At 43.4% G+C, this 18424-nt stretch overlaps 1 protein-coding gene across 8 annotated transcripts in view; it reads left to right on the top strand.

Moving 5' to 3' along the window:
* The first annotated feature begins 8048 nt into the window (after positions 1-8048).
* The window catches only part of MID2 (midline 2), a 108693-nt gene continuing 98317 nt past the window's right edge, over positions 8049-18424 (top strand). For 4 of the 8 annotated variants that reach the window (XM_067724172.1, XM_067724171.1, XM_067724169.1 and 1 more), the window contains exon 1: positions 8049-8156. The gene's annotated coding sequence lies outside the window, so the exon portion shown is untranslated. The other 4 variants (XM_067724166.1, XM_067724165.1, XM_067724168.1 and 1 more) reach the window with 3 other exon arrangements.

Genomic DNA, 18424 nt, shown 5'->3' with positions numbered 1-18424 from the left:
CTCTGTGCCAGGAACAGGAACAAAATTCAAGTATATATTTCTTATTATAAATCACAATATCACAATAGCATAATGCTTATGAGCCTGGGTCTAAATCCTGGAATCACCACCTGCTAAACTATATGAGTATGGATAAATTACTTAATCTCACAGCCCTAGTTTCTTCGTCTGTAAAATGGGGAGACTAAGGATTATTGCCGGGAAGTTATTATTAAGGTTAAAAGAGCTAATACACGTAAAATGCTTTGAACAGTGTCAGGCGCATAAGAGCTCAATAAATGCTAGTTTTTCTGCTGTGTATGGGGGCATGGGGACAAGCCAATAAATAAGAAAATATGCATTAGTGCAATGGAAATAATTAAAATAGATTTGAAAGCAAGTAAATGCATAGTTACTTTAGATTGGATTGTCTTACTCTAAGACAAGGATGTTTGAGTTGAATTCTGAACAAAGAGGAATTAGCTGTGTAACAATCCTGGCAAAGTACACTCCAGGTAGACCAACTATGGCCCTTGGGCCAAATCCGGTCCATAGCCTGTTTTTGTAAATAAAGTTTGATTCTTTACATATTATCTGTGGCTGCTTTTGCTCAGAGATGAGTAGTTGCGACATAGACCATATGGCCCAAAAGCCAAAAATATTTACTGTTTGGCTCCTTAGAGAAGTTTGCCCACCCCTGCTCTAGGCAGAAGGAATAGCAAATGCAAAGGCCCTAGGCAGGTATGAGCTTGGAGAGCTCAAGGAACAGAAAGAAGTACTGGAATGGGTAAGAGGAATGAATGGTAATGAATCTTGCCTCAGACCCACATTAAGTCCACACTGGTCTGTAGTTTGCAGAATCCACCTTCCTTCCCCTTTTGAAAGCCATTCATCTCCAGTCTTTGAGGATCTGATACTGGTACTTCTCCCTTGTGTACGATTTTCCAAGGATCACTAACCGTGGTTCATCGATTGTACTTGCAGGTTCTCATTGCCTAGGGAGTAATTCATCTGGGCCAGAAGATTTGAACTTATTTAGAGCAGCACTCTTAACATATCGCAGGCCAGTCGATACTAACAGTAAGCACTATCTCCAACCACAGCTTTATTTTAAACTTGAATCCCATTGAACTTCATTTCACTGATATTTTTGACTTGGAATTTATTGTCATGGATCTTAAGTTAACTCTGATTAATATCCATTATATATATATTTATAGATATACATACCTATATGTTTGTCTATACATATCTATACTTGTCTATATCTGTGACAGTATTTCCAAAACTGTATTTTGAGAGATGCTAGTATCCTGTGAGATATTAATAAGTGAGTAGAGCATGAAAGTTCCACGGTCAAATATATATGGTAAATGCTAAGCAAAGCTAAAATAGGTTTTATTTCTGGCAGGACTTCTTAAAGCCTTAATATGCTAATGTGTGCTGTGAGTCTCTGAGAGAGAGATTCAGTGTGCAACATTTCCTAAACTTACTTGATCAAATTCATTTTTCTTAGAACACCAGTTAGTACCCCAAGGGACACTAGTGTTTCTTGGGTCAGTTTGAAAATCTCTGGCTTTTAGGCAGTTGAGGCACTGAGAAATGTATCTGGCCTCCCTGCGTGAATCTGCTATAAATTTCTGCCAAAAGATCCTTTTCATGTGATATTCTCATTGCAGATTGAAAGTTGGGGTAAATCTGTATCAGTGTGATTAAAGTTATCTCTGGACTGTACTCTTTCCTGATTCTTGCCATCCATCCGGCAAATATTAGCACCTACTATGAGCTAGGTCCTGTTCTAGGTGTTGGAGATACACCAGTGATGGAGACAGACAAGGTTCTCGTTCTCGTGGAATATATATGCGTGCATGCGCGTGTGCATGGCGGGGAACATATAATAAACACATATGATAATTTTAGCTAGTGATAAGTGCCCTGAAGGGTGTTATATCAGAGAGTAATGTGAAGGGGTAACTTTAGATGGGGTAGTCAGGGAAGGCTTCTCCGAGTATGTGATGCATAACCTGAAAGAAGGAACTAGAACAGCTATGTGAAGAGTGGAAGGAAGAGCACTCCAGCAGAGGGAGAGAACTTGCAAAGTTTTGGGGATGGCCAAGAGTTTGTGGTTCAAGGGGTGTCGGAAGGCTAGTGTGTTTGGATTGTAGTGAGCAAGGGTGAGAGTGGATGGAGTGGGAGAGGTAGACAGGGGCCAGCTAATGCCAAGTCTTATAGACCATGTCAAGAAATTTGCATTTTACTCTAATGGCCATGAGAGGAGAAAGTAAAATGGTCAGATTTCCATTTTTAAAAGATCACTTTGATTGCAGTACTGATTGCAAGAGGGCAAAAGTAGAAGAGGGGAGACCCAAATTAAAACTTGATGGATTGAACATTGGGTGTTGTGGAGGGGAGAGCATCAAGGATGACATCCCAGTATCTGGTTTAAGCAATTGGGTGGGGTGCCATTTGCTGAGATGGGGAGGACTAGAAATCGATAGGTCTCTTTTGGTCACATTAAGTTAGCGCTGTCCGTGAGGCATCCAGGTGGAGATGTGAAATAGTCAGGTGGAGATGTAAGTCTGGACTCAGGGGAGAGGTCTGAGCTGAAGAGCTAAAGTGGGGATTGTACTTAAATCACGGGACTAGAAGAGGTCACCTAGGAAGTGTAGCTGTAGGTGGAGAAGACAGCCAAGGACCAAGGCTTGGCTCACACCAACCTTTAGAGGTTGAAGAGCAGGAGGAGGAAGCAACAGATCCCGAGGAAGAGGCAGTGAGATGGGAGAAAAACCTGGAGGATGTGAAGTCACAGAAACTAGACCCTAAGTGACCCGGTGCGCTGGTTAGGAAGTCACGGTGAGCCAGAAGGTTTAGGCTTGGCCCTAAAGATTAAAGCTCTAGGAAGCCCGTGAGCCACAACTACTGAGCCCATGTGTCACACCTACTGAAGCCCGCGTGCCTAGAGCCCGTGCTCCGCAACAAGAGAAGCCACCGCAATGAGAAGCCCACGCACGGCAACGAAGAGGAGCCCCTGCTCACCGCAAGTAGAGAAAGCCCACGCGCAGCAACGAAGACCCAACACAGCCAAAAATAAATAAATAAAATAAATTTTTAAAAAAGAAAGCTCTAAAAAAAAAAAGAAAGCTCTAGGGAAATATTTACCAATGTACTATAGATTTCAAACAGATGCGTTCATTGTAACAAACACAATAATTCAGATAAATTACAAAATTAATGAAAGCAATACCAAAATATAGATCAAAAGTGAATAAGAAATACCAGGAGCATGCCATTTCTTCATACTGGGAATGTATTTATTTTGAACATGGCCTGTTCACAACTGGTTTTAGAACAATGTCTTATTGATGAGCCCGTGCCAAAGTACTTTTCACCATCCTGTTAAGAGCCCCCTGGTTAGAAAAGCCTTCAGTCAACCTCTGGATTTCAGACAACTAGCTGCTTCTTTTGAGAGCAGCATGAAGGTTCCCTTCTGCAGAAGCAACAATGCTCTTGTGCAACAAAATCTCCCTTCTGTGATTTTTTTCCTTCTGAAACAGACTGGGTTCTGTGCTTCTCTCTGTAGAAAGTATCTGGAGTGTTCCCCTGCCTACCCCGCCCCCCTATTTGTAGTTAGAAAAAAAGAGCCCATGAGCTGTCCCTTTCATACTCTCGGACTCTGGTGTCCTGAGTCTGCTTCAGATTAATTCAATTAAACACCTCAAGCTGAATCTGTCAATCGTCTCTTTTTTTTTGCCATGGGCCTGATTTACTCTGCTAATAGGATCAACACATGTTATATACAAAGGTAACCATTAAATAATTATAAACAAATAATTTCACCCCATACTTCCAGCTGATTTTGCATCTCCTGCCAAATACAAAACATTTACTTTAATACATTTACAGCGATAATTTGCATAAAACTACTGAAAGTGGGGATATTTTCAAAGCAGCTGCTTATGTGATGTGATTAGCAAAATCTCCCTACCCCATCCCCATCCACCCACGCTATTCGTCATTGCTTTGAGTTAATACATTGAAGCCCTCTGTTAAAATTAAAACATTATCTACAGAGACAAATGAAGTTATTAACATTTAGTTCAAATTAGTTGATTGAAATCCTTAATCAGTAAGGTCCTTTGTGAAAGGAACCCAGAAGCAGTGTTAAGTTTTGAGGAAGGAAAAGGAAAGGTCCAGAATATGGGCTGCTGCTCGGGGAGGGAAGATGGGTTTGGGGCACTCTGTATAGAGCTCTGGTAAGCCAGGGAATAGCTTGAAAGCACTGGAAGCTCAGGCGGAGGGGAGACTGCTAAAAAGTAAAGGAAAGGGTGGTTTCTAAAGGACAATAAAAGCCATTAAAAGCAAGTCTCCTTTAAGTGACAGTTCTGCCAAGAGCCAGCTAGCTTGTTTCCGGTGTGCCTATGATGAAAGTGGTCATTTCTTAACATTTTAGAAAATTCTCCAGCTCTCTCTAGGGATCATATCAAGTGAGGTTAAGGAATTCTCAGGCATCAATTGACTTCTGACTCAACTTTGGGATTTTTGGAGACATATCTTAAAAAAAAATTAACTACAAAAGAAATTCTCATTGTAGAATATTCAAACAGTTATAACATACATAGAATCAAACCTGGGGACTTCCCTGGTGGTCCCGTGGCTAAGACTCCGTGCTCCCAATGCAGGGGGCCTGGGTTCGATTCCTGGTCAGGGAACCAGATCCCATAGGCGGCAACTAAGAGTTCGCATGCCGCAACTAAAGATCCCACGTGCAGCAACTAAGACCCAGCACAGCCAAATAAATAAATAAATATATTTTTTAAAAACCACCTTGAAAATAAAACCTGAACGATCCCTTCAACATCCACCACAATTCTAGGCTCACACTATTTTACACTGTGCTTCCAGGTTACTTTCTATGCATTTACTGGCATATACATACATCTATTTTCTTACACAAATACAACAAGCTCTACCTGTTCTGTATACCTCCTTGTTCTTTTTAAAATTTGTTTTATTGTGGTAAAATGTACATAACGTAAAATTTACCATTTTAACCAATTTTGAATGTACAATTCAGTGGTATTAAGTACATTCACAATGTTGTTTAACCATCACCACTATTCAATTCCAGAACTTTTTCCATCATCCAAAATAAAAACTCTGTAACCATTAAAGAGTATGCCCTCATTCTCCCCTCCCCTCAATCCCTGGTAACCTCTATTCTATTTTCTGTCTCTATGCTCCTCTTTCTTGCAAAATTGTTTTTGAAAAGGTAATACACAAACATTATAAAAAAATTCAAACAATACAAAAGGGCAAATACAATGTTAAATACCTCTTCTCCTATGCTTGACTCCCAGGGAACCAGGTAATCAGTTTCTTAGGTATCTTTACTGAAGAGTCTGTGCGCATACAAGCACACATGGACAGACATATACCTTCCCCCCTTTTTTACATAGTAGTAGCAAATCATACACAGCTTGCTCTTTTCACTTAATATCTGCAATATATAAATATATATAATACATATATATGTAATTCTTATACATACACTTCTGTTATGCTAGGATCATTTTATTTCTGACTCAATTTTTTTAAATTAATTTTTTATTGTGGCAAAAAGCATATAACATAAAATTCACCCTCCTAACAATTTCCAAGTGTACAATACCATATTGTCACCCACACGCACATTGTCGTGCAACAGATTCCCCAGAGCCCCTCACCCCAGTCCTGCATGACTGAAACTCTACATCCACAAAACAACTCCTTCCCTCCCCTTCCCTCCAGCCCCTAGCGTGCACCATTCTGCTTTCTGTTTCTATGAGTTTGACTATTTTTGGTACGTCCTATAAGTGGCATCATACAATATTCGTCCTTCTGTGACTGGCTTATTTCACTTAGCATATTTATCCTCAAGGTTCATCCATGTCATAGCATATGATAGGATTTCCCTCTTTTCTAAGGCAGAATGTATATGCCATATTCAGTGCATATACGCTGAATGTATATGCCACATTTTCTTTATCCATTCATCTCTCCATGGATATTTAGGTTGCTTTTAATTCTTGTTATTGTGAATAATGCTGCAATGAACATGGGGGTGCAAATATCTCTTTGAGGGTCTGCTTTCAATTCTTTCATATATATTTCCAGAAGTGGGATCGCTGTATCATATGGTAGTTCTATTTTTAATTTTTTGAGGAACCTCCTTACTGTTTTCCATAGCAGTTGCACCATTTTACATTCCCACCAACTGTGTACAGTGTTCCAATTTCTCCACATCCTCACCAACACTTACTATTTTGTTTTTTGTTTTTTTAATACTGGTCGGACTAACAGGTGTGAGATGATATCTTATTGTGGTTTTAGTTTGCATTTCCCTGATGAATAGTGATGTTGAGCATCTTTTCATATGCTTGTTAGCCATTTGTATATCTTCTTTGGAGAAATGTCTATTCAAGTCCTTTGCCCATTTTTAAATTTTATTTATTTATTTATTTATTTATAGCGGTATGTGAGCCTCTCACTGCTGTGGCCTCTCCCTTTGCGGAGCACAGGCTCCCGACGCGCAGGCTCAGTGGCCATGGCTCACGGGCCCAGCCACTCCGCGGCATGTGGGATCTTCCCGGACCGGGGCACGAACTCGTGGCCCCTGCATCGGCAGGCGGACTCTCAACCACTGCACCACCAGGGAAGCCCCTTTGCCCATTTTTTAATCGTGTTATTTATTTTGTTATTGGGTTGTAGGGGTTCTTTACATATTAACCCCTTATCAGATACATGGTTTGCAAATATTTTCTCTCCTTTCTTGACTTTTCACTGTTGATTCTCCTGTTGCACAGAAATTAAGTTCGATGTAGTCCCACTTGTCTATTTCGCCTGTGCTTTTGGTGTGACTCTTTTACTTCTCTCAGGGCCAGACTTTCATCAGGATAGCTTGGTTGTGATTTTTGCCTTCCTTTCCACCTCAGTACTCTCTAGCACATTGTTTTGTTTTGTTTTTAAATAAATTTATTTATTTATTTTTGGCTGCCTTGGGTCTTCGTTGTGGTACGCAGGCTTCTCATTGCCGTGGCTTCTCTTGTTGCCGAGCACAGGCTCGCGGGCTCTAGAGTGCAGGCTCAGTAGTTGTGGCGCACAGACTTAGTTGCTCCGCGGCATGTGAGATCTTCCCGGACCAGGGCTCGAACCCCTTGTCTCCTGCATTGTCAGGCAGATTCTTAACCACTGCACCACCAGGGAAGTCCTAGCACATTGTTTTACAGGGGTGTTGGCTAATTACTATTGGTTCTCTGATGGGATACACCCAGAATTACCTTAATTTTTCTGGAATCATTCCCATGGAAGGTAATGAGAGGCCTGTGTGAGAGGGGGTTGTTTCCTCCCATTTTCTCACTTCTTTCCCTTTCATCTCCCCTTTTTCTCCCCTTCCAGAATCTCCTCTGGGGCCTCCTCCTTCCCTCTCCCACCCTCCTCGTGAGTGGGGCAGTGGTCTCTGAGACAATGACAGGTCAGCCCAAGGGCTTACTCCAGACCAATGAGCGCTTCTGGGTTCCAGATGGACCAATTAGCTTATTAGGGACATTGAATACCTGTATGGCTGGCATCTGTCCCATTGTCCTCTTATTAACGACCCTCTTGTCCATCAAGGATTTGAATGTGTAAATGAAGCCGTATTCTCTCTCCCATTTTTTTTTGTTTTGTTTTTAAATTTTGGTGGCTTTAATCCATCCCCACAACTTCTGCCCAAGGCCAATAAAACACAGCCATTCTCCCTTTGTAAAAAGAAAGAGGGGTTGGGTTTCCTTCAATTGTCTGCCCTTTTCTGTCTCCTCCACTATTTTTGTTTTACTCTGTAGTTAACTTTGCATAGAGCAGCTTCGCCCGAGGACCTGTGCGGTGGACCTAGGCACTCTTTTCTCACTGCCGGTTGCAACCGCCTTTTCGTTGTTCTAATCTGGGGGTTTGTGGGACCAGGGGCTTGGCGGCTGGGAGAAGAGTTTGGCCAGAGCCTTCCTTCTGCATTTCACACACATTCTGCTCTCTCTCTCTCTCTCTTACTTACACACACACACACACACACACACACACTCTCACACACACCCGTTCGGGCCCCTCTCCGTGTGTCTTCCTTCAAGATGACAGGGCGCTGGAGAAAAGGCTGCTGGAATCAGCTGGTAGGTACAGTAGTAGCCCGAACCCCACCCACCCGCTGCCTTTGCTCGCTCAGGTTTCTCCGGTCACTCCTGCCAGGGGAGAAAACATGTAAACGCGCCTCCAGAGGAGGGGCAGGGGGAGCTGGGAGCGGCGGGGGCGGCGGAAGGTGAGCCGGGGAAGGTGGCCGAGCACCGTGCTGCCGGGCCCTTCCCAGAGCTCCCTCGGGGCGGCAGTCCCAGCCCGGTTCGCCCCCACCCCATCCCCCTTTTCGTCAGGATTGCCTTTTTTTCCCCTCCTTCTGCGGCGGCGGAAATGACAGTGTGGTGCTGCCGCGGTGTCATGGTGCTGCCCCTGGACTGAGGAGCGAAAACTCTAAGTTTGGCTCGGGAGACCCAGCCGCGGTAGCTTGGCGGCCGCCGTGCTGTCCCCGGCGGGGCGCGCGGGCGGGCGGATCCCGGCTGCTGCGCGGCGGCGGCGGCGAAGGCGGGCGGCGGCCTAGAGCGGCGACGGCAGCGGCGGCGGCGGCGGCCGGGGAGCTCGCGCCGGAGCCCGAGCCAGTTCGCGCAGGAGGCAGGCGAGCACCCGGCGCCCTCGGGCGCGCCGAGGACATGGCCGGCAGCCGGGAATGCTCTGGGTAAAACGCGCCCCCTCGCCGCGGCCCTGGGGGCCGAGCGCCACCGCAGGCGCAGGGCTCGGCCCCGGCTCGGGCCGCGTCTCAGGTGCGGCCGGGGCCCGGCGCGGGCAGAAGGCTGCTCCGGGGCTCGGCGGGGCGTGATGACGGGGCCCGCGAGGCTCGAGGTGGCGGCGGCGACGGAGGGCGCCCCGGCCCGGCCCTGGCTTCCCGTTGCGCCGCTGGGGCCCGGGCACCCGTCGCTGCCCTCCTGGGACGGAGTTTGCACTCCGCGATGCGGGGCGGGGGCGGGTCCACGGCCTCCCGCGCAGCCCGGTGGGGCCGGGTGCGGCCCCTCGAGCAGCTCTCCTGGAGCCTGGGTGCTAGTCTGGGAAAGGGCACCGCCGCCTTCCCACGCTCCCGCGGCCGGCAGCCTCCTCGGCCCGGGCGGCGCCCCTCGGCCGCCCGGCGGTGGCTGCTGCGGCAGCCGGTTGCTGCGGACAGCCTGCCCGCAGGAAGGCCCGGCGAAACTTAATCCCTTTGCTGCCGGGGGAGCGATCCTCGAGTCTCCGTCTGGGTGGTTCCTTATTTCTGGCCTAGCTGTGAAAGCAGCTCAGTGGGGGAGAGGGAAAACTTATAGGTGCCCAGGACAGGCTGCGACTGAACCCGGGAGAGGTGGGGTTTTTCCATTCCTGGCTCGTAAGAATTAAGTAAATAACGGCGGAGTAGATTTACAGAAACATTTTCGGTGATAAGGATTAGGTTACTTAGCATTTCGTATGCAGCGCATTTCTTGGAGGTGTTTCTTCTCGGAGCAGGAAATTGGGATCCTGGGGTCCTTAGGTTCTTCACTTTCTCTCTTCCACACTCCCCTACCCGCCTTCACGCTCACTCGCCTTCTTCCTACGTGGTCGTCACACATCTACCTGCCCACCCGAATCTCTCACCAACCACCCGTCCCCTGGACTCCTCCCCATCAATCTGTGCACTCCCAGCCTCCCAGCCATGCAGCCTCTGGCTTGTGAACCACTTTGCCTTTCTGAGGGTTTCTGAGTGTGGGGAGGGTGCATGGTGATGGTTGTTTGTGAAGAGGAGCCCTTATAAAGGAATATATTAGAGGCTATGTAAATAGACAAGTACTACTGTGTGTGAGTTGATTCTTCAGATTCTCAAATTGGGCCAAGAGGTCTGCCTTTAACCCCATTCTGTTCCCTCCCAGTACTCTAATCAGTTCTCTGGCAATGTTCCAAAAGAAGGGAAATGCTGAATAGGGAGACTCCCTCCGTACTCTACCCGGGCTGGTTACCCCTAACCCTCACATGCCCCTTTTCACTTCTCTCCACTGATCACTGCCCTGGGTGGGGGAAGAGTCTTTGCTATTTTTCTATATTCCTGCCCAATCAATTAACTTAATGCAGATATATAATGTAAATTAGATTTCTCCTGATTGTTCCTCACACCTTGATTTATGTGCTTGAAATACAAGTCTAGGAGCCAAGAAGATCAGAGAGTTCATTCCCAAATCTGATGTTGCATTGGCTTTGTGGCCTTAGGACATTCCTGTGACCTTTCACTTGTATGAAAGGCATCATATTGTGTACTGGCTATTGTGAGTCTTGGCATGGCCCTTTGAAGATGAAAGGGTTCTATAAACTCTCAGCACTATACTTTTCGAAGAAAGTTCTTCATTTACCTTTTATTGGGGTAATAGATTGGGTGTAAGTAGCAACCCTAGTTTACTGGGAACCCTCACTTGCCATTATTAATCCCCTTGGGAGGCAAATATATCACTCTACTTTGGTCCTAAGTCTGTTTCTTTTTTTTTTACTCTCGTGCACATGCAACTGAATGAAAACATACATAAAAGTAGGCATACAGAGTAATTGGCGATTATTTTACACTAAGGCTTGAATCATATCTAATGTACTCCAACCTGACAATCTGAGTCAGACTCATTTGAAAACATAACCTCACTAATTTTTAGCCCATATGGGGTCAGGTAGTTAATTTCTACTGAAAAGTGGCATAAATAATTTTAGTCATGGCTACCTGAGCATGATTAGCATCTAGCAGTGGTGAGTCAATAATATTTATTAAAAGCACCTACAGCGTGCAGAATCCTCTGTTGACTGGTCTAAGGCCGCAGCCTTGGCCTTGTATCTTGGCCTCCTGCTTGTTTAAGGCCTACCTCCTTACTTGCAGCTCCGGGATTAGGCCAGGGAGGGGCTGTGCAGGGCTGGGGTAGAGGCTATAGGGACATGAAGGAGCAATTGTTTCCCTCCCATTCACTTTCGTGACTACTAGACTCCTCATCTAGCATGTTGTACCTTGCAAGGCCACCCCCCGGGGAAGTACTGCCGCAAATCAGAATGACTTGCTTGCTTCATGAACATATCATCTGAACAGTGCAAACTGATTTAGGTGAAATTGGTTTAGTTAATCCCTCCTCTAAGTGCAGGGCAACTTGCTCAAACTTGTATATCCTAAAGCAGTGCCAGTGGAGTCTCATAATAGCGTCCAAAAATTGCTGTGGGTAGTGAGCCTGTCCATTCCCTCATCCCTCCTCCCATGAAATCTGCTGACACCATGACAGTTGAGAAGGAAACTGCAGAAGGAGTATGTCTTTGCTACTTGGTGAAGAGGAGAGAATGTCCTCCCTTGACTCTGTCCCTTAGTACTCAGGTTCTCTCTTTCCCAACAGGGACAGACAGCCCTAAAAAGGAGGTGAAGACAGGACGGAGGCACAGAACGTGTCTCAAATGGCTGTTCTCAGAGGTACCTGCTTGGCCTTGTGTGTGTGTGTCATTCAGTCTCTGTGGGTCTTGGTAAGTCCCTAGCTGTTAGGCCATGGTCCTCTGCTGCTAGTGGAGGCCAGGGGGTGTTCCATTTCCAGTTAGCATTAAGTTTGTGGTCTTCTCTTCTGTGCAAAAGGGGAACATGTGGTACTGTGTTTGTGAAGCACCTCCTTACTTAGGCTGAGTGCCTTGACTTAGAGCATTGCATCACCAAGATATGACATGTAACATGTTGATACTGGATATACGACAGTTCAGGAGAGTTCACAGTTGTTCACTTTTTGATGAATGAAATTTGGGTACCAAGGTGGTGTTGTGCTAATGTCTGTATTTCAGGTCTCTCAACAAACATTGTGTTCATCACTGAGCAGTGTGAAAAATAGACTAGAAAAGTGTTTCTCAACCAGTGTGTTGGATCATGCTAACATGTGAGAAGACCAGATGAGTGGTGTTGAGACAAGAAGTTCCAACTCCAATGATCCCCTCTGTACGGGCTGCTAGCCCTCTTTTTATTTCCCTTCTCTTCCAAGGATCAATATATGTTTCTGTCTCCATTTTCATGAATTAAAACTCTGCTAAGAGTCTTCTGTGGGCACTGGAGGTTTGTGGCTCTTTCTACAGTTTTTCTTTTTCCATCTTCCCCTTCTCCATGATCACAGCCAGACATATTCTTTTTGACAGTCTCCCAGCTCCTGCATTGCCCTTAGAAATCCTGTAAGCTGCTAAGACTACTAGATGGTTAAAGTATGGGTGGTGGAGGGATTTTGAGTAATGTGCCAACATCCACTACTCCCTTCTCTGTGTTGGGTTCAACTGAATACATAATAAGGGTGTTGGTTCTGCCTAAGTGGGTTAGCAAAGTATCCTTAGGAAGACTTGTTCTACTTGGGTTCTTTTCTCCCTGCAGAGCTCTGACTGCCTGACCTTGGGCTTTGTCTCAGACTCTTTCCTGTAGGTCAGACTCCTCTAGTTGATGAACAGCATCCCCAGTCTCTGAATCTTCCTCTTACAGAGACCAGAAAATCTGATAACAAATTCATTATATAACCTAAAATCCTCCTGAAACAGAAAATCCCGGTATTTACAGTTTTCCCAGTTAGGGGTATAATGTATGGGCATAGTAGACAGTGCTAATGCAGGACAGTGACATGTCTGAATGTATACAGCCCAGAGATAGAAAAATGGTTTACGGTCCAGAATCCTCCATCGCTTTGTCTATAGCCCTTTGTTCAGTGTTGCTAAGATCCATGTGGTTCCCAGGGGAGTAGAAGCTTGATTTCAAATAGGCTTCTGTTCTCTGTCCCTTGTCTCTGACCTGAACTTGGGGTCCTCTCAGCCTAACACTCAACAGCATGCCCTACATACATATATTGCCAGTTTTATTCTGTAGAAGTAGAGATGACTGCCCATTTTGGGGGGGGGGGCACTGAACATTAAAAAATTTACAAATATTTTATTGGGTAACAGATTGGGAAAAGCAGTCCTAGAATAGATGGAAAGCTGTGCTGGTAGCAGTAGGTAAATTAAGTTTGTTCTCCAATCTGGAAACTGCTAGTGTAATTGGCATTAAGATAAAGGTGTTATGAATTATACTTAATGATTTGTGACAATTATCATGTGTTACCTTGGTAAATCTATTTCTTGGTTACTTAGATTAATCTATTGTGTTTGTAGCAGATCTAGGACTTTTAGTTCTGCTATTGTGATATTCCTTTTAATGTTTATGATGACTATATTGTATAAAATAGCCAATGGCTGGATTTAGGAGCTAATTATTAAAAAAAAAAGATCATTAAGGAACTTCCCTGGTTGAGACTTCGCCTTCCAATGCAGGGGGTATGGGTTGGATCCCTGGTGGGGGAGCTGGGATCCCACATGCCTTGGGGCCAAAAGGCCAAGACATGGAACAGAAGCAGCATTGCAACAAATTCAATAAAGACTTTAAAAATGGTTCACATCAAAACCATCTTTAAAAAAAAGTATAGGTCTCAAGTCATTAAAAAAATCATTAAATCCATGTACTGTAAAATATTAAGTAGGCTTTAATAACCTATTAGACAGGAACTGGCTCTGGTGCTGTCAGTCTGTAATCAACCTCCAGTCCTGAGCTCACCCTGTGTGTGATAAAAGCTTAAGAAAAAAGAAGAGAGACAGTTCTTCCCTTTGCGGGGGACTCCAGTTTAACAGGGGAGACATATGAGCATAATAAATACCACAAGAAGACTCATGGCCCTCCGGAAAACTTGTGGGGGAGTGTAATTGTCCTCCGTTATGTCAACCATGCATTTGGGGTGAATTTCCAAACATGTGCTATTTCCTTAATAACTTGCTCTGTATCTGTCATCTGTGAATGTGTGTTGAGAATATCTGTATTTTTAAAGCAAGTTAATAATTTTATTTTATTCTCATCTGATCCTCACAAGAGCCTGTGAGATGGGTAGGGCAGGTATTTTTCATTTGACAGATGAGGAGGCTGTGGCCCAAACAGTTTAAATGTCTTACCTGGGATCACTCAGCTAATTCAGTTTAGAGCTAGGACGACAACCAGGCTCTGTTGTGAGGATCAAATGAGATAGTGGCTTTGGAACCATTTGAAAAGTGTAAAACTGGTACACAAATGTAAGGTGACTGTTATTATTAATTATGCTTACTGACCGCCTAGCCTCTTTTTTCTGGGTTTCTATTTTCAGTCTATCTTTTTAGGGTGAGAATTCTATGCGTTGTTTGCCTTTTATGTTCCCAAATGATCATTTCTGAAATTAAAGAGGTCTTTTCCTACTAATAGTATTCTAGGATTTGGTTGTCTTCCTTTTCTTCCAAAAGGTGTTGTCATTAGTTTGTACTCCCATGGGACTCTCCTCACCTTTAGTTGTTCCCTGGAACACCCATTATATCTTCTTTGAAGTACAACAGGCAAAACCAGCCACTGTCCTTGGGCACCTTGGCTTAGCCAAGGGTAAGTAATGCATTTTGTTTATTTCCAGTTCCTTTCATGATGATGCCCATTCTTGTCAGCCTTTCTTTTCTTTTTCTTTTTCTTTTTATTTTTTGGTATGCGGGCCTCTCACTGTTGTGGCCTTTCCCGTTGCGGAGCATAGGCTCCGGACGCACAGGCTCAGCGGCCATGGCTCAGGGGCCCAGCCGCTCCGCGGCACGTGGGATCTTCCCGGACCAGGGCACAAACCCGTGTCCCCTGCATCGGCAGGCGGATTCTCAACCACTGCGCCACCAGGGAAGCCCTGTCAGCCTTTCTAGTCACACTAATAAATAAGACTTGTGTCTTGAGGAGCTGGTTTTCAGTAATCCAAGGTGTCTTTCCTATGTGGTAACAGATAGCAAGAGCTCTGTAATAATAGGATGTCAGAGCTGGAACACATGTTAAAGAGATTGTCTGGTGATTCTAGTCCAACTTGAATGACATTTTACAGTTAAGGGAACATCAGACTAAGCCAGGACTCATTTGCTCATCCTCCAAGGCAGAGAGGCAGTTTCTGGTGTTTTTAGGAAGAGCTCATGGGACATTACTGTTAATATCCTGAAGAATGTAAATTCTACAAGCCAGCTGAATCCTCATTGTACAGCCCAGGGGTCAGGTTGGGTTTTATACTCATGGTCTTTCTGTGAAGAAAGGGAGACTGTGGCTCCTCAGGGAGGTAATGAGAGCCCAGACCCGTGTTCCGTGGATCTGGAAGATGAACACTAGATGGAATATAAGCTGTTGAAATAAGTAGGCATTTAATTATGTTCAAATAACACTTGAAATAATAGCATTCTGCCAAGTGCAGATCATGACTTCTCTCTCTGATCAGAGTTAACCGAATTTTGGATTTGAAGGGCAATGCTGAAATCAATCTTTCATTTTGTAAGTGCAGAATGTATTATTTTTATTTTAATCGTCTGCATTGAAAACTCCTCCTTTGTATTTCTATCTACTCACACAGTCTTATGATACCTTCTTAAAGTTTATTCTCATCAACTTTTTTTTCAGGAGTCTCAGCCTGAAGGGGGGTGCAGGGTGACGATAAGCCATACAGAAACAGTTTTATACTAGAACAAGGGCAAATACATAAGCATCCTTATTTGACTACACAGCAGTAACTAAATGATATGGAAGGGAACAAATCAGTGGATGTGGATGTGGGCATTTGTTTCTTAACATGGCATTTGGTCTGCCCGCCTAGGCATTTCATCAGTGCATTTTTATGGCAAACCATTGTGTTTTCTGGCAAAAGCTTCATGATTGCCTGTCATTCAGTGACACTCTACCAGGTTTACATCCTGTCTTTATCCTTAGTGTATTCTCTAATTCTGCATAGATTAATGATTCACAAGCTTTTTGAAGTTGCAGCACTGCCATTGTTTTATTTTTTGTCCTACCACTTCCTCCTGTACTTCCTAAAGGTATTTTGTGATCTAGGAGTCAAATATTTTTTAGGAGTCTTATCATTTTTAAATGAATAAAAAATTGGGAGCTGATAATTTTCTGACACCCATTGATCATTAGAGATGTCCCAGGTATTGCAAAACCTAGACAGGGAATCACTAACCTAGAAGAGCAATTGAAAGGAGTAAGCAATTCAGTAGAGTTTAGAAATAGTACATAATTACATAGTTGACAGTATGGAATAGTGGTTAGGTGTTTGTTCACACTCTGGATTGTGGGTTTGAATCTGTTTTAAAAATTAAGGTAAAATCCATATACCATAATATTCACCATTTTAAAGTGTACAATTCAGTGGGTTTTAGTATATTCACAAAGCTGTGCAATCATCACTGCTAAATCCTAGACATTTTCATCATCGTCAAGAGAAAACCCATACCATTAGCAGCCACTCTCCATTCCCTCTACCCCCATGCCCCCCGACCCAGGCCCTTGACAAACACTAATCTACTTTCTGTTCTTATGGGTTTGCCTATTCTGGGCATTTCCTATAAAGGGAATCATATAATCTGTGACCTTTTGTGACTAGCTTCTTTTACTTAGCATAATGTTTTCAAAGATTATCCATGTCGTAGCATGTATCAGTACCTCATTCCTTTTTCTTGCTAAATTATATTCTGTTGTATGGACATACCACATTTGTTTATCTGTTCATAAGTTGAGGGACATTTGGATTGTTTCCACCATTTGGTTATTGTGAATAATGCTGCTATGAACATTTGTGTACAAGTTTTTGAGTGAGCATATCTTCAGTTCTTCTGGATCATATGGTAACTCTACATTTAACATTTTGAGGAACTGCCAAACTATTTCCCAAAGCAGCTGCATCATTTTACATTCCCACCAGCAATGTATGAGGGTCCCAATTTCTCTATATCCTGGCTGACATTTGCTATGTTTTTAAATTATGGCCATCCTAGTGTGTGTGAAGTAATATTATAGGTATCCTAGTGAGTGTAAAGTGGTATCTCAATGTGGTTTTGATTTGTATTTCCCTAATGGCCAATGATGTTGAGTACATTTTCATATGCTTACTGATCATTTGCATATCTTCTTTGGAGAAATGTCTATTCAGATCCTTTGCCATTTAAAATATTTTTTTGCCTTTTTATTGTTGAGCTGTAAGAGTTCTGTGTATTTCTAGATACTTGACCTGTATCACATGTATGATCTGCAAATATTTTTCCTATTCTGTGAGTTGTCTTTTCACTTTTTTGATGGTGTCATTTATAGTACAGAAGTTTTAAATTTTGATGAAGTCCAATTTATTTTTTTTCTTCAGTTACTTGTGCATTTGGTGTCATCTAAGAAACCCTTGCTTAACCTAAGTTCATGAAGATTTACACTTACGTTTCCTTCTAAGAGTTTTATAGTTTCTGTGCTTACATTTAGATTGTGGATCCATTTTGAGTAAATTTTTATGTATAGTGTGAGGTAGGGCTGTAACTTCATCCTTTTGCATGTGGGCATCCGGTTATCCCAGAACCACTTGTCAAAAAGATTATTATTTCCCTGTTGAATGGTTTTGGAACCCTTATCAAAAGTCAGTTGACCATAAATATAGGAGTTTATTTTTGGACTCTCAGTTTTATCTGGTTTTGAATCTTAACTTTGCTACTTGCAAACAAGTGTGACCCTGAACACATTACCTTTTTTGTTGTTGTAAAATAGTACCTGCCTTTTAGAGGGTTGTTGTGCCTGGCACATGGCAAAAGCACAATAAATTTAAAGGGGAAATGTGCTTAGGTAATCAGGGAGGTAGGGAAAATGGGAGATAGGTTGAAAGGATGCTGAAATATTAGGAGTGACCAGAACAAGGTGGCCTCATAAATGAGAGATGAGATGAACAGATGTTTGGAGAAGTTGCAAAAATACTCAGTTCCCCGAAATTGTAAAATAAAACAGAATAGAAACAGTATAATAGAAAAAGTTACTTACCATAAGGAACAGAGTGTAACCATCTTATATTATTCTCTATACAGACGAAATCAGTTAAGGTAGTTATTTTAAAGCACTGATGTTTGGCTTTTTTTCTGCCAAGGACTCTTTTGAGAACATTTTGAATGCTATGGACAACCCTCTCCCCGTGAAAGTGTATATATGATATACATACAGCATCCTTTAAACATTTCTAGAAGTTTCAGGAATCCCTGGTTAAAAATCCTATTTTGACCTTATCCAAGGCAATCCTGACCCATAGCATGCTTTCCTAAGCTTAGTTTCATAGTGAGGTTCAAGTGTCTCACGTAGTCAGGAACAACTTTTAGGACTGCAGGAAAATTCGCAGAGCTTTTCCTCTGTACAGAAGAATTAATATGGCGTGATCCTAAGATTTAGAAGAGTTGTGGTACTCTAATTGCTTTTGTAAAGGTTACAACACAGAGGCAGGTCTATCAGCAATGCATCTTGACCAACTATAATTTTGGCAGGAGGCCTTACTCG

This window comes from Pseudorca crassidens, chromosome X (assembly GCF_039906515.1).
Source record: "Pseudorca crassidens isolate mPseCra1 chromosome X, mPseCra1.hap1, whole genome shotgun sequence".
NCBI lineage: Eukaryota > Metazoa > Chordata > Mammalia > Artiodactyla > Delphinidae > Pseudorca > Pseudorca crassidens.
The sequence above is the reverse complement of the archived record's forward strand: the minus strand, read 5'-3'. Positions and strand labels throughout refer to the sequence as shown.